This window comes from Coenobita brevimanus, chromosome 64 (assembly GCF_032717465.1).
Source record: "Coenobita brevimanus isolate Jiangsu-jjx chromosome 64, ASM3271746v2, whole genome shotgun sequence".
Lineage (NCBI taxonomy): Eukaryota > Metazoa > Arthropoda > Malacostraca > Decapoda > Coenobitidae > Coenobita > Coenobita brevimanus.
The window spans coordinates 27,988,846-28,005,239 of record NC_137017.1 but is presented as its reverse complement, the minus strand read 5'-3'; the positions used below and the strand labels follow the sequence as shown (position 1 = coordinate 28,005,239).

The window sequence follows — 16,394 nt, the reverse complement described above, 5'->3', positions numbered from 1 at the left end:
ATCATTTTCACCCCCCATAGGCATTTCCATCTCATCACTTCCTTCATTTTCACCACCATCATTCCCATAATTATTTGCTTGTTAAATCTTTACCTCCTTTACCCCCATTACCATTTCTCTTTTATTTCACTACCATTTTCTTAACAGTTTCATCACTGGCCACATGGAGAGAATGGAAAAGGAGAGACTGACTAGGAGAGTGTACAGTATGTGGGTTAGGTGGAGAGGGGGAGGAGGAAGAAGAGGGGAAACCGGGAATGAGATGGAGGGATGGGGTACCTGAATGAGAGAGAAGTGAGTTGGAGAGATGGCGGACTGGTGGCAGAAGACAAGGTGGTATGGAGGCGATTTGTTTGTGGGCACCTCTTCCGAAATTAAGACGACAGGTGAACTGAGTGACTTTCATCGTTTTCTCTACCCTAAATTCCTAAACAGTTTTGGCCTTTTCAATTTTAATATTTTGTTAACTATCCCTTCCATATCTTCATCACTTTCATCGTATTCTCTACCATCACTTCCTTAGTCATTTCCATCTTATCGCTTCCATAACCTTCCCCAGCACTCCCATCTCTGTTTCTAACATTTAACTTTCGTCATATGCTCTACCATCACTGCCATCACCATTTTCTTATATGCATTTTCGTCACTTCCTCTGCCATGACTTTCCTCGTCCCTCGCCCCTCGCTCCTCAGCCCTTCATATGTCCCTTCCCCCTGACTCTGCCCTGACTACAGCCATTGTCTTCCTCCTTCCATATTTCCATTACCATTACCATTAATCTTGTGCCTTCACACCCGTGGTATTACCCTAAAAAAAAAAAATAGCATCACCCTCTTCAGTTCTCCCCTGTCCACGCTTCTCTCCACTGACCTCACCTTACACCCTACATACTTCCCTGCCCCTAGTTCTCTCTCACTCTCCACCCTTCACACTTCGCTCCCCACCTTCCATACTTCTTTCTCCACCCTCCACATTTCTCCCTCCTCGCTCCTCAGTTCTTTCTTCACCCTCCATGTTTCTCCCTCCACGATCCCCATTTCTCTCTCCAGCCTCCACACTTCTCCCTCCACGCTCTTTAATTCTGTGTCCACCCTCCACACTCCTTAATTCTCTCTCCACCCTCCACACTCCTTATTTCTCTCTCCACCCTCCACACTCCATAATTCTCTCTCCACTTTACTTATTCCTTTCTCCAAGCCCCTTAATTTTCTCTCCATCCTCCGCACTTCTCTCCTACCTCTCCACCACTACAAACCGTGATGAACTTTTCCTCTTTTACCCCACCACAATGATAATTACATCTCTCCTCATCACGCTCATTACCCCTGCCCTCTCCACCCTCCACCAACGAGACGCAGATGAGATGAAAGAGAGAGGGAAGCAGCTTTATCACATACCAATAGCAAATTAATCTATCGTGTTAACTTCTCATTGGGTAATTAAATTCCCTCGATAACTATTTATGCTTTTGAGGATGTTCTCTGTTCATACGGTTTTATTATACGCATATACAGTATCTGAGGTAACGCAGAAAAGTCCTTCATCATCATCATCATCATCATCATCATCATCATCATCGCCCCTAATCTCACCTGGTAATGGATGAGGTAGGACATAAAAGTAGAGAAAGAAAAAGTGGGAGTATTATCAACAACATGCCTTTCCAGCAATACTCTTCCCAAACGGTGCTCCGCGGAACTCGAAGGTTTCGTAAAAAATGTATAAGGTTCCTCCAATCGCCAAGTGATTGCTGTACGTCAAAACCTTGGCAGACTTAAAGATGGACACCGAGAATGAGGTCACGAAGGTCACAGCGTCACTCTACCAGTTTTATTCTAACTTGGCCTAAAATTGTCATCTCTCCACCTTGAATACTGATCAGTTACAAGAGATTAACGTATGAATATGATGCAAGTCATGAAGAAGTGCTGTGGAAAGGATGAAGAGCCACAGTATTCTCTTATTTTGCCACTGAACAACGTGAAATAAGCTGCAAAATACAAAAACCAGGGCCAAGATAAGGTAAAAGGATTATAGTTCATCAAGCGAATGAGTAGGAAGGATGTGCTTTGTTTACCTTACTGTTGATGTACTGCAGCATCATAGTCTGTACGGACAGTGTAAATAAGTCTTCAGAATATTAGCATATGTTTAGTTACTATTGCCCAGCACCTATGCGATGAGACAGCAACAGCGTGTTTTCAGAGCCTTTGGTGAGGAGTATCATTTTCCCCATCCAATAATGTGAAAGATAACTGGTTAAAATATCGTTCATTGAGACCACATTGCACTAGTAGGAATTAAGGTGCATCTCCATTACGTTCATTAGTGTAAGTGACCGGGGGAAGTGGAGAGATTTACGTACCTCACATTTCCCCCAGCCCGGCCCTACTTCATATTTGTTCTGAACCCTGAAGTAGGCTACTGTTCGTTTCACACTTGAATGAAGTCTGTTCAGTGATATGACCTACTATAAGTGACACACACACACACACACACACACACACACACACACACACACACACACACACACACACACACACACACACACACACACACACACACACACACACACACACACACACACACACACACACACACACACTTGTATACATATACTGTCAGCGTCGTTGACAAAACGTTTTGTAAGGGACATACGTATTGTTTGTTACATAACTGCATGTATGTTGAGAAAGTATGGTTACCACAGGCATAATAGGAATAGGATGTAAGCTAAAATTGAAAATAAAAGTATCCTTGTGCTGGGAAATCTAGGAACAGTGCCGTGGCTGATGACCCTACCGTTGTCAGCACACACCACACTTCAGCTGCCCTACCGTTTGTACCACATTACATTTCGACCAATCCAGGTTACTTAGAATACCTGATTACATCAAGGAAAATGATCACCAGTATTAGCCACTGTTTAATTATGAACCACCTGTTTGTAACATAAACGCAAGATAGAATATAGTTGTTCCCCCTCCATGAAGTAAAGCAGAACAATTTTGGCGCATGCATGACTGTATATATTTCATTTATAAAGATTTAAAAATGCTTGCAGTATGAAAAAAATTATCACAGTATAGTACATACTAAAAATGGTTGAGCGTGTTTGCGTGCCATAATGTCCATCAGGGTTCCAGTTAGGGTCATTTTAAAGCGCGGCGAGCTGGTCTGCGAACTGCTGCCTCGATTTACGGGGACGGGAGTGGGTGTGCGCTGCCACCAGTTTATTTACACCACCACGAGTTCATTCACACCACGGGGAGTTAGTTTATATCACCAAAGTTAAACTGATGCACAACAAATTAAAGTGTTTTTGGCTTGCAGAAAGAAGAGTAGCTTACAGCATGAAAAGCTTATTTAGTGTGATTAGATAGTATACAGGTCACAACAACAAAAAGTAGAAACACTTGTTACATACTAACTTTTTAGTTTACCGCACGAGGAGAAGCTTATAACATGAAGAGTTTGCTAGAAGTTAGTTTACAGCAGAGTGAGTTAAAATACAGAGTGACGGGCAAGGGTACATAGTTGCTTTACATGGTTTATTCAGCATGAAAGACGTGTAAAACACCACCAGGTAGTTTTAATTAGTTTCCCGTGCGACGAATTCCTTAAGGTGAGTTTAGAGAATGATGAGTAGGGGTCAGTTACAGTTAATTAAGAAGGGATCAGCTTACAACATGACCAGTAGGAGTGAATTTACAGCATTAGTTTTCAACATTGTAGTACGTTTATCACCCTTTGAGCCTAAATTATATATATTGTTCATATCTTACTGGCAACAATGACAGTAGAAATCAGCCTGTGTCCATAACTTATTTGCAGAAGTGTAATAAGACAGTTTTTATCACATATAGAGATATTACAACTCAATTTTTCAAGAGATATCTCCAAAGATGTGTGTGTGTGTGTGTGTGTGTGTGTGTGTGTGTGTGTGTGTGTGTGTGTGTGTGTGTGGTGAGTATAAGAAAGTACTGTAGGTTACATCCTAGGACCGGAGAGAATGATGACGGTACTGTGATCAGTTTTTCAGCATGAAGGTAAACTCACTCTTTAACGTGCGACAAATTAAAATTCATGGAAATATACTCGCGAATTTTGATATAAATATGGTAGAATGTTATATTTTTGTCCATCAGATTCATTTGTGTCATCTGAGATTTATTCATGTTAAGCCTATGATGCCATTTGCAAAAAAATTATATATTCACCTTTACTGTTCAGGTGACGGTAGAGTTATTATTATATTTAAGCGGATTGGGAGGTGAAGGTAAAAAACGGAAGAGTGGGCAGGACTGGCTGGGATGGTTATAGGTGGTGGGACATGACAAGAGGAGTATACTCTGTGAAGACGGGTATTGTATGTGGGAAAACTGAAGTCACTGATTTCCCTTAGAGACTCAACCGAATAGCATCAAAAGGGTGGAGTGGACAAGGTGTGAACAGGATAGGCGATATGATGGTAGGTAATATGGAAGGGCGGGGGTAGTACTCCCTATGAAGAAAAATCTTTTATGTTTTATGGAAGCTGTGGACTTCATGAAGACTTAAATGAAACTTTTGATTTTATGAGAGACATGAACAAGAAGATTCACAAAACATAATGGTGTCGAGGTTCTCATGCACCTGGCGTTTTGCAATGCAGGTGAGAGATTACCTTGGTCTTAGTGGAGCGTCTCAGGATCATATTCTAGATGACATATAATAATTGTGGCACCTTTTTCTTGGCGATTTATTGTGGATGATAAACCATGATATCATCTTATTTTTAAACAGAGTAAAGAAATAAAAATCGCCGCGACAGAGGTGCTACGAAACTTCCCATGCCACCTACAGTAGAGTACACACACACACACACACACACACACACACACACACACACACACACACACACACACACACACACACACACACACACACACACTATCTACTGGTTTACGTGTGACAGGACGACACATATTTACACCAAACGATTTACGACGGGCCTAAGACGCGAGCAGAATAAAAGTGTTTACAGTAAGTAGGCTGAGCTGCGTCCCAACATTTTACATATTATAGTTTAAGCGTCACATGAAAAAAAAAAAACTTAATTATTTGGAGCTCAAAGAAGCCAGAAGCACCGCCACTCACTAGGGCACAAAGGCCGGCATTAAATTATTCCCAGGTAACTTTAACCCCGCGCTGCGTGACCAGGGAAGTACACACCGTGGGCCCCAAGGTGTGTGTGTGTGTGTGTGTGTGTGTGTGTGTGTGTCCTTCTCCCAGCTGTGTCATAATCTAAACACCTGGAGTCGTGCTCTCTCTCATTATGCAGATGAGATTCCGGAATGAGTACCATTTCCACCGTACTTTAAACCTAAAATCAAAATATAAGAAACGCTTCGGCAGTTTTAGTGACACTTTTTGCAAAACGACAGAGCAATTTTGCCTGTTACATAGGCCTATCCAGATTTTTCCGTTTTTCATGGGTGGATATCATTTTCAGGCAAGGAAATGGTGCTTATTGAACCAGTGCTGCTTAATATAAATTCATTGGCTACCACGAAGGCTGAATTGTGCCTAAAAATCTGTCACTGATTTCCATTTATGTTGATGACGCCACTACCTGGTACTCGAAGTTTATGTTTACGCCGTGTGTCTTTTTAACTTTTCACTAGTAGTAAGTAAATAAAATAAGTAAATAAAATCGTTTGCAAGGAAACTATAACAAGTGTCATGGTACTGAAAAGATTTATATTTCAAATTCACATGCATATTCTGTTTGGTACTTGCGTAAATTCAGGACGGCCCTCGCTTGCCCTGCCACCTGCACTTCCTCGCTCCCTTCCCATACTACCTGCACGTTCCTCCTCCCTTCCTCTCCCACCTACACGTCCTCACTCCCTTGCCTTCCCACCTGCACGTCCCTCCCTCTCCCTTCTCCCTCCCACCTCACCTACCAGTACGCTATTCTTCCATCCTCTCCTGCTTTACCTGCATTATCCAAAATGTCTCCTCTCCCCTCCCCTCCTCACCCCTCTCACCTCGCCTATAGAGCCTGCATGTTTCTCCTCCCCTTTCATCTTATACAGTTTCATTCACTTCCCTTCTCCTTTCGCTTCTCCTCCAGCCACATTCAACTACTCCCCCCTTCCTCTCTTCCGCCCTCTCTACCACGTCCTTCTTTCCTCCTCCCCTTCCTTTCCCTTTACTGCATCCTTCCCTCATCCCTTCTTCCCCTTCCGTTCCCTCTCAGCTCACCTACATGACTTGTGTGCCTCCCCTTTCCTCCTCTCCTCACCTCCACCGGCCTTTTCCTTTACCTGTATTACTGTATTGTATATCTACCTTCTCCACCTCACACGTATATACCACCCCGTGTATACCTTTCTTCCCATCCAGCCTCACCTGAATCATTAGCACACCCATCTAACCTTAACTTCATCACTTGCACACCATCACTTGCCTTGCCCTCATCCCCTGCACACCCCTCTCACCTTACCCTCGTCACTTGCACGTCATCCTTACGTTACCTTCGCCACCCTCACATACCTTTTCTCCCTTATATATCATCTGCACGCCCATCTCACCTTACTTTCATCACCTGTATGCCCCTCTAACCTTGCCTTCATCACCTGCACGTCTTCCCCTCCATCTCACCTGAATTACAAATCGATTCAAGCGTCTTAAACGAGTCTCTGATACCGATTCCCTGTCTCCCCACAATTTAGTCTATGCTGTACGCTTCACTTTATACACACAGGCAAGCGCGTGCATACATTTTGATATATATTCCATCTGAGTGCAGGCTCATACATAGAAATTGCTGCACATCCGCATGCAAACATGGGCCTGTGACTCGGGGCTGCGCATCCTCGTAGTCTCTGCAGGGAAGAAAATAGACCACTACTAACGCACTCCTAATGCACCGCAACACGCACCCCTACACACATCCCAACACACCCCTACTCACACCCCAGCACACCCCTACTCTCACTCCAACACCCCTACTCACACCCCAACACACCCAACACTCACACCAACACACCCCCAACTCACACCCTTACACACACCCCAGTACACACCCTTATACACACTCCTACACGCACCCCTTCAGACACCTCTACACGCACTCCTACACGCACCGCTTCAGGCATCCCTACACCCACGCGTCTCTCATACACCGGCGCAAATGAGCACACACAAGCACTGTTCTCGCTCATTGTCCTTCGAAGTTATGAGCAAACAGGGTGTATCATAAAACTCGAATATTGACAGGAGAAGCGCTTGCCGAGACGTGAGTGTGTGTGAGGCTAATGAGTTACTGGCCATAACTTCGGTCCGGTGAAGGTCTCTACAGTGATGGTGTATTTAGGCTGGACTCCCTCGCCTCCCCTCTTTGCTAGCATGATCCCAGACAACAGGTCGTGAAGTGCATTTCTCTTACCAAGAGTCTGGGATTCTGATTTTATTTTTTTCCCTCTGTTGTCCATGATTCACACACACACACACACACACACACACACACACACACACACACACACACACACACACACACACACACACACACACACACACACACACACACACACACACACACACACACACACACACACACACACACACACACACACACACACACACACACACACACACACACACTTATAACTTTAGTAATTTTCTACCATTATCCGTAACACTACACATACACGCCATATATCATACTGTACATCCATAAGAGTTTTAATCACAAGCTACTGACGGAGATATCTTAGTTTCCTAGTCACTGCTTGCGATTGCGTTGAAATACGGGTCTCACCACACGCCGGAAAGATTTTGTGTCTTGTCAGATTCGGTCAGCCACACCCGTGCATCCTGACGGTCGAGAGACTCCCGGGGGACGCGACCCTCGCCACCATAACACACCGTGCCACACTTCTTCCTTCGTCTTTTCATCTTCTACTCCTTCCTCTTCATCTCCGCCTTTCTTCTCTCTTCTTCTTCATGTTTTTTTACAACTAATTCCTCTTCTGGTAATGTCGCTGTTCTGCTAAGTGTTATCCATTATGGTCTGTCCGTCACTGTGCTAGCAGACTGACCCCTCTCCCTCCTGTCAACTTCTATACATCTCTCCATCTTGTTTTTCCATACTGCTAAGCACACAACATGGAGGAAATCGAAAAGAATAATTGTGTGCGATAAAATTCTGTAACGACCTGCATGTTGCTAGAATATTCTAACCTCAAAATTGCACAACTTTCTTTTGCTCTCGCACGATGCACACAGTGTGGACCATGTCGGACGCACAACATGGTAAACAGTGTAGTGTAGAACAGGAGAGATGTTTATATACTATCCTAAACTTCACGGTAAACAATTCTTTATGTCATGACTTATAGACCTAGCCCAGGGCTCCTACGCTCCTTGGGAATAATGGGTGAGTGGAGGGTTTTGTTTTCCTCTTTTTATCACCCTTGTGTTGGCTCTAATTTCGCTGCGAAGTATGTGACAGCTACATCAGTAACGACAAACGTATTTACAAGCACTTTTATACATAACTTAGACTTAGGGCAGTTTATAAATACAGCTCCATAAATCCATATATTATGTGGTCTCTGTGGAGTCATGTTAGAACCTGGGACCGTATTCATAAACTTGCCTAAGCCTAAGTTGGGCATAGGCTCGCTTGTTTATGCTTTTATTATGACTTATATAGCTGCCACACATTTCACAACCTTAGTAATAATAGTTGTAGCCCCAGGTTCATCTCAGTCGTGAACTCAGTGGACAGCAGGCTAAAGATGCCCTCCTCATGCAGTCCGCCATTCACCTTTTGAAGTATAGCGAGAGACCTAAGGGACGTTTATATAAATGGGCATTAAAGTCATGTGATTACATCGGTGCCATCACATGAAGGCTTCTCTCTCCAGCACCTCACAACCACACTACAATGGAGAAGTGGAGAATAAAGTAAAAAAAAAAAAGGCCTAAAGATAAAGAAAAATCTCTTTGGAAATATTTGGTTCGTTCAGTTTAACTTGGCTGAGATATTCGTCTTTTTTGCAGCCTATATCCGGTACGTCATTAGCAGAATGTGACAAAACTGCAGCTCTACATTCGTCCATAGTGCTCCTTCGTGACTAACACCATGTTCCACTGCTAATCCCGTGCTGTAGCTAAACACTCAAGTTGGAGAGATGGCAAGTTTACGCCTTGTTAAAGCAGATTACACCATAGTTAACTGTCACGGAACCTTGTTTAAAGTTGGTTACGGTCCTTCATAGATTCGATCCCATGCGAGGCCAAACAGATGCGAGATAATTCCCGGTCACAGAAAGCGTCACCAGGAATAAGAGCAAAAAATAAGGCAAAGAAAAATGAGTGTTGGCTTCCATTCGTGGCTGTGGGCTACCTACAGAACGAGACTCTGAGGCCCCTTGTACGAGCACCAAACCAGGCCTCTTGACTGATTAGCTTTGCTCTCTTAAAAGGGCAAGGTCATATGAGGATCAGGAGGACGGCAGGACAGATACAAGGCACAGACAGTGAAGCAGAAGACAGTTGAAGCAGACAGTGGCCAAACCTCTCCACCTTTCCTCTCTCCACCTTGCTCCTTCAAACTCCATCTCTCCACCCTCCCTCGCACCACTTTGCACCTCGAGACACCATCTCTCCACCCTCCCTCGCACCACTTTGCACCTCCAAACACCGTCTCTCCACCCTCCCTCGCACCACTTTGCTCCTCCAAACTTCATATTTTAATTTTCTTCATTTCATTAAACGTTAGAGTCAACATTAGAGCTCTTAATACAGCTTTCCTTGTACTCACCTGTGCGTACACACACACACACACACACACACACACACACACACACACACACACACACACACACACACACACACACACACACACACACACACACATACACACACACACACAAAGGGAGAGAGATGGCCCAGCATTTCAGTTACAAACTCTACTCCACCTTTCCTCCCTCCACCTTGCTCCTTCAAACTCCGTCTCTCCACCCTCCCTCGCACCACTTTGCTCCTCCAAACTTCATATGTTAATTTTCTTCTTTTCATTAAATGTTGAAGTCAACATTAGAGCTCTTAATACAGCTTTCCTTGGACTCACCTGCGCGTAAACACACACACACACACACACACACACACACACACACACACACACACACACACACACACACACACACACACACACACACACACACACACACACACACACACACACACACACACACACACACACACACACACACACACACAGATGGCCCAGCATTTCAGTTACAAACCAGCCTAACCAACATTACCTTTCTGAAGGTAAAAATGATACAGGAAGAGATCATCCCATTCAGACTAGCTATATGACTCAACTCCACGCACTTACATATCATTGCTACAGAACTAAGCCAACATCGGCGTACAAATTGAATGTTAGTGGAGAAGATAGTGGAATTATCTCTTTATACATTATCCTGACATTCAGTCTTTGTGATAAGGCGATTACATATACTATTTTCATCTGTCTTTTTTCTTTAGTACACGATCATCTCTTTATCCTTAGTCCCTCTTCTTATTATATCGGTCAGCCTGAGTTTACCGTTAGTACTGGAATACGTTATTGTTTGAAAATTTGAGTGAGAGTCGTTGGTCTGGAATGTTGTGCAGTGGAAATGTTCATCCCGACACACGCATTCCTTTTTATTACACCACTCCACTTATACTGAGAGAGAGAGAGAGAGAGAGAGAGAGAGAGAGAGAGAGAGAGAGGGGCTAGGCTAAAACAGTGAGAGAGAGAGAGAGAGAGAGAGAGAGAGAGAGAGAGAGAGAGAGGGGGGGGGCTAAGCTAAAACAGTGAGAGAGAGAGAGAGAGAGAGAGAGAGAGAGAGAGAGAGAGAGAGAACGGGAGTAATGAGAGGAGGTAGCCATTTAGGACGAGAAGGGGAGGAGGCACGAGAGAAAGAAATGAATAAATATGAGAGAGAGAGAGAGAGAGAGAGAGAGAGAGAGAGAGAGAGAGAGAGAGAGAGAGAGAGAGGCGGAGTGAATTTTGTCCAGTAATATAACTTGTCTGGCTCCCCGGGGTCGAGGGGAAAGGGGGGAGGGGGGAATGACTAAAAGGGGCCAAAGGGTGGGGGAGGGGAGGGAAGTGGAGGAGGAGGTGGGGAGGGGAGTGAACTGCGGGGCCCTGCAAACCCAAATGTGATTAGTGAGTGCGTGCGTACGTGTGTGTGTGTGTGTGTGTGTGTGTGTGTGTGTGTGTGTGTGTGTGTTTAAACTACTGTCCAGGAAAAAAGCGTGATACTAGTGGAAATGGACATGTAAACATATCATTGCGTATTCTGTGTGGGGGGATGAAAAAAAAAAAATGTAGAAATGCTGCTGGCCAATGAGGTGAAAAAAAAAAAAAAAAAAAAAAAGTTGATATGACAAGCTGGGAAACTCCATGACGGTAAATCGCGTGTGAGTCAGCCAGAACTTATAGGGCCGGACAGAGCTCACCAGATCCGGACATAACCAACCACTCCCGGACAAAAACAACCACACCCTGACAGAACCAACCACACCCGGACACAACCAACCACTCCCGGACAAAAACAACCACACCCTGACAGAACCAGCCACACCCTGACATAGCCAACCACACCCGGACAGAACCAACCACACCCGGACATAAACAACCACACCCGGACAAAAACAACCACACCCGGACAAAACGAACAACGCCGGACACAACCCACCACACCCGGACAAAAACCACACCCAAACAAAACCAGCCACACCCGAACAAAACCAACCACATACGGACAAAAACACCCACACCGGACAGAACTACCCACACCCGGACACAACCCACCACACTCGGACAAAAACAACACCCAAAGAAAACCAGCCACACCCAAACAGAACCAACCACATACGGACAAAAACACCCACACCGGACACAACCCACCACACCCGGACACAACCCACCACACCCGGACAAACTTGCTAATACCGAATCCAGTCTTCCAGGGCCCCACTGAAGCCGCAGAAATTACAGACTTCAGTTTCCCTTTTCTTTTCTTTTTTCTTCTTTTAAATGGTTCCAATTGTACCAGAAAATCTGTCCCCAGAGGCTTTAAACAGTATCAGCAGAGAACATCACACACCTACGCTCTCTTTTACACCCTTCAGCCACCGCCTACTTATAATTATCGCGATTCCTATGTTAGCGTTGTGTTAACCCCTTCAATTAGAGGACGTGCTTTTTATTAGTCTTCTTATCCCCTGACAATGTTGTCCAGCTTAGGAGAGAGATTTCAAACTGATAGGGGGAGGGGTGGATACGACCCTCCATTAATCCTTCTGCCTCTAAAGATCCTTCATGACTTAAGTCAAATCGTGTTCTGGTAGACGAGTAAAATGAAAAATACACCATCGTCAGGAAGCTCATACCGTTATATTTACACAGACATCTTGGTTATTTAATTATATGTTTGAGTAAAAAAAAAAAAAAAGATAAACTAGAGACCACGTGAGGCGGAAATATCATGGCATAAGCTGAGGTCCGGAGACATTTTTATGCTGGTAATGTCCGTACATAACCCACTGAATTCGAGAGGTGCTTCCTGAGTATTAGTGAGAGAGAGAGAGAGAGAGAGAGAGAGAGAGAGAGAGGAGAAGAAGAAGAAGAAAAAGAAGAAGAAGAAGACGAAAAAGATGAAGGTGAAGAAAATGACTGACGATGGCCAAAAGAAAAGATACCGTATAAACTTTTTAACCGTTTGACCTCTTAAATACAAGTTTTATCTCTGACCTGCATTACGTAGTTTGTAATAGGACAGAAGAGAGGAGTTGATTGGGTTAATAGCACAAATAAGCAGCTCTTACTTCTGCAACGACCATAACTACACTAACTGAAGAGAAAACTCAATATTTATTATTTTTCATGATACAGAGTTACAGTATATCAATAAATGTTTTCACTGCATGTGTATTTATAATCGTGATATTCATTTATACATATTCTGCGCACTTCAAAGTCATCTACAGGTAGACACACACACACACACACACACACACACACACACACACACACACACACACACACACACACACACACACACATACTAAATTTATTTGTTTTTCATGTACTGCATTGTGGGTCTTTCATTTTACCTCACAGTTTCTAGCAAAAAAGTAAGTATTCAGTTTCATTTACTTTACTAGTTTGATTGATTCACTGCTAACTATACATTCATTATTCATAGATCCCCATCTACGTAATTTTCCATTTCATCATAACAATACATTTATTCATCTCCTTAACGACGTCATATGCATTTTATTCCAACGATAACTAGACGATTCTGTTCGGGTTTGGGGAAATTTTTTGATTTGCTGAGGTTATCTATCCCCTTATCTGTATTAAAAAGAAAGACCTCTCCTGAAGCTGCTAAAATAATCAGGATATCTCAGGAATTAACTGAACAACACGACGCCTGATGCAAAAAGACAACAATCACTCATTACCTGGGCGTGGTATACTTTTTTCCATATAACTCACTACCTGGGCGTGGTATATCGTTTTTTTTTTTATCTAGCTCATTACCTGAACATGGTTTACTGTTTTTTTTTCTTATCTGACTCATTACCTGGGCATGGTATACATTTTTTGTCTGACTCATTACCTGGGCGTGGTATACTTTTTTCCATGTAACTCATTACCTGGGCTGGTATATCTTTTTTTTTTTTTGTCTAACTCATTACCTGGGAGTGTTATATCGTTTTTTAATCTAACTCATTACCTGAGCATGGTATACTTTTTTCTTTTTTAATCTAACTTGGTCTAAAATTGCCATCTTTCCGTCCTGGATGCTGACGTTCCAACAAGAAATTAACTCCAGAGTATGGTAGTGTTCACGAATGTATGCTGTGGAAGGGGTGTAGTGCCTTAATATTGTCTTTTTCTGCCACTGAGGCGCGTGAAATAAGCTGCGAAAGAGAGCAAATTTGAGCCAAGCTAAGGTGAAAGAACTGTAGCGAGGCAGATTTTTTTTTTTTTTTTTTTTAATGGAGGACACCTGTAAACTGGTATATGGATTTTTTTTGTTTTGTTTTTTCTTTGTTCATCCTTTGAAAAAAAAAAAAAAAAACTACAGTTAAGAAGCCCTGGGTACGGATTCAGGAACACACAATCACTTCCGTCTCATCACAAAGTTTTCTATTACCAGGAAGAACGAGAGACACGGGAAGTTCTTTTGTTTATCTCCATGCCTTGCCCTTCCTACAAAATTAATCATCCTAACGACAGGGAGTTCGATCGTGATTTTGTTTGTGGGTCAGGAGACGGAAGCAGCAGCGGCGCCCTTCCGTACCGTAACTGTCTTGTCTCGTATTTGGGGTTGTTTGTATGTATACATATATGTTGCCTGACGCCTTGTTGTGTGAGGGATGGCCTCGAGAAAAGGGACCTCAGGGCATTTCTATCCCTATTCAGTAACATTCCTCCTTTCCAAAACACACCACCCTACCTAACATACTCTCTCACCTGAACTCTCCATTTCGTTCTTAGTCTCCCCCACCTTCTTCTTCCACTCCGCTTCATCCACATCACACCTATATACCCTCATAGTCAGGTTCTCACTCTGTATTTGCTCCATATACTTTAAGATACTAAAATACTCCATATCCTTTCGTTATGTTTGAAGGACAATATTTCCTAGAGTACAGCATTATTGTATTTTTAGTTAGCTAATTTTACGGTGCGGGACACTATCTCTTCGCCAGCTCGTTTTACTGTCACGTTGGGAACACCCGTGGTTTGGTTATATGGTTGCCACTCATCGTACTCCTACATCGAGTGAGTGGATGGTGGGACGGAGGGATAGAGTGTAGAGATACATGAAAGGGATGGGTGTGAGTTGGAGGAAGGGTAGCCGAATGACAGAGGAGATGGTGTCGCGGAGGCAGTGTGTTTGTGGCCACCATGTATGGGATTAAGGCGTCTAACAATAGATAAAAATAGATATATAGTAGATAGAGAAAGAGATAGATAGTTAAATAAACAGACAACACTATTTTGTGAACATTTACCTGAGGATGGCTACCCCAAAGTCCTGCATTAATGAGGTGTACAAGAGGAGGGGTGGGAGGGGGTTAGTGGAAAATGTACCCGGCGCCATTTTTTCGACCCACATATACCGTAGGGCACAGAATTTTTACCACCCAGATAATAACTTCCGCGGCGATCAATATTTCACCGATTCAGATATCCCGTAGGACTCAGTGTTTCGACAACCTACATATTCCTTAGGTCACAATATTCCTCCGACACAGATACTCCTCATGGCCTAGTTTCAGCAACCTAGTATTCCTCACGTCAAAATATGCCTTACAAATATTCTCTAGGGTCCCGTGTTTCAACAACCCGCATATTCCTTAGGTCAAAATATTCCTTCAGTATAACTATCCCGTAGGACCAAGTTTCGATAACCGACAGCATATTCCACTGACCTATATTCAGTAGGGCACACTAATTTATTGATCCAGATATTCCATAAAGCCCGATGTTTCGATATCCCAGTTATTGTTCTGGCGCAGTATTCCTCCAAATGATAATATTAAGAGGCCACATATTCCTACTGTATACTGAAAAAACAAAAATATCCCCGGGGCAGAATATTCCGTGAGCGCAGATATTTGGTAAGGAGGGGTGGGGGACGGGAGGGGGGGATCGTTTGGTAGGCGGTGGCCGCGTGTGAGTCACCTGGCTGGTCGGGTGAGTCGCGGGGGCCGGAGGTGTGTTTTATGGCCCCCGGAGTGCATGACATGACTCCCCCTCCAACACCACAACCACCACTCTGCCTCTCTACTCCAGCCTCTCTACTCTCTTTTCACGCTCCTCTCGTCTCCATCCACTCTCCCCTCTCTTCTCCATCCTCTCATTCCACCAACCCCTCTCATCTTCTCTCGATCTTCTCTCCTCACTTATTTTTCCTTTTATTTCTGACCTTTCCCACTCGCTGTCATTCACATTTCCTCTCCAGCACCACCACTCTGCCTCTCTTCCCCAGCCTCTCTCCTCTCTCTTCTCGTTCCTCTCGTCTCCATCCTCTTTCCTCTTTTCTCCATCTCCTCTCATCTCTTCTCGGTCTCCTCTCTCATCTTTCTTTTTATTTCTTGACTGTCCCCACTTGCTCTCATTCACGTTTCCTCTCCAGCACCACCACTCTGCCTCTCTTCCCCAGCCTCTCTGCTCTCTTTTCTCGCTCCTCTCTTCTCCATCCTCTCTCTCCTCTTTTCTTTATCCTCTCTCATCTCATCTCGATCCTCTTTCCTGTTTTATTTTTCGTTTTATCTCTTGACCGTCCCCACTTGCTGTATTTCCTCTCAAACACCAC

The 16,394-nt window shown here is 43.8% G+C and overlaps 1 protein-coding gene across 1 annotated transcript in view; it reads right to left on the bottom strand.

Annotated features, from left to right (window-relative positions):
- RabX4 (RAS oncogene family member RabX4) overlaps positions 1-16,394 on the bottom strand; it is an 88,390-nt gene that overhangs the window by 24,000 nt on the left and 47,996 nt on the right. The window lies entirely within an intron of this gene.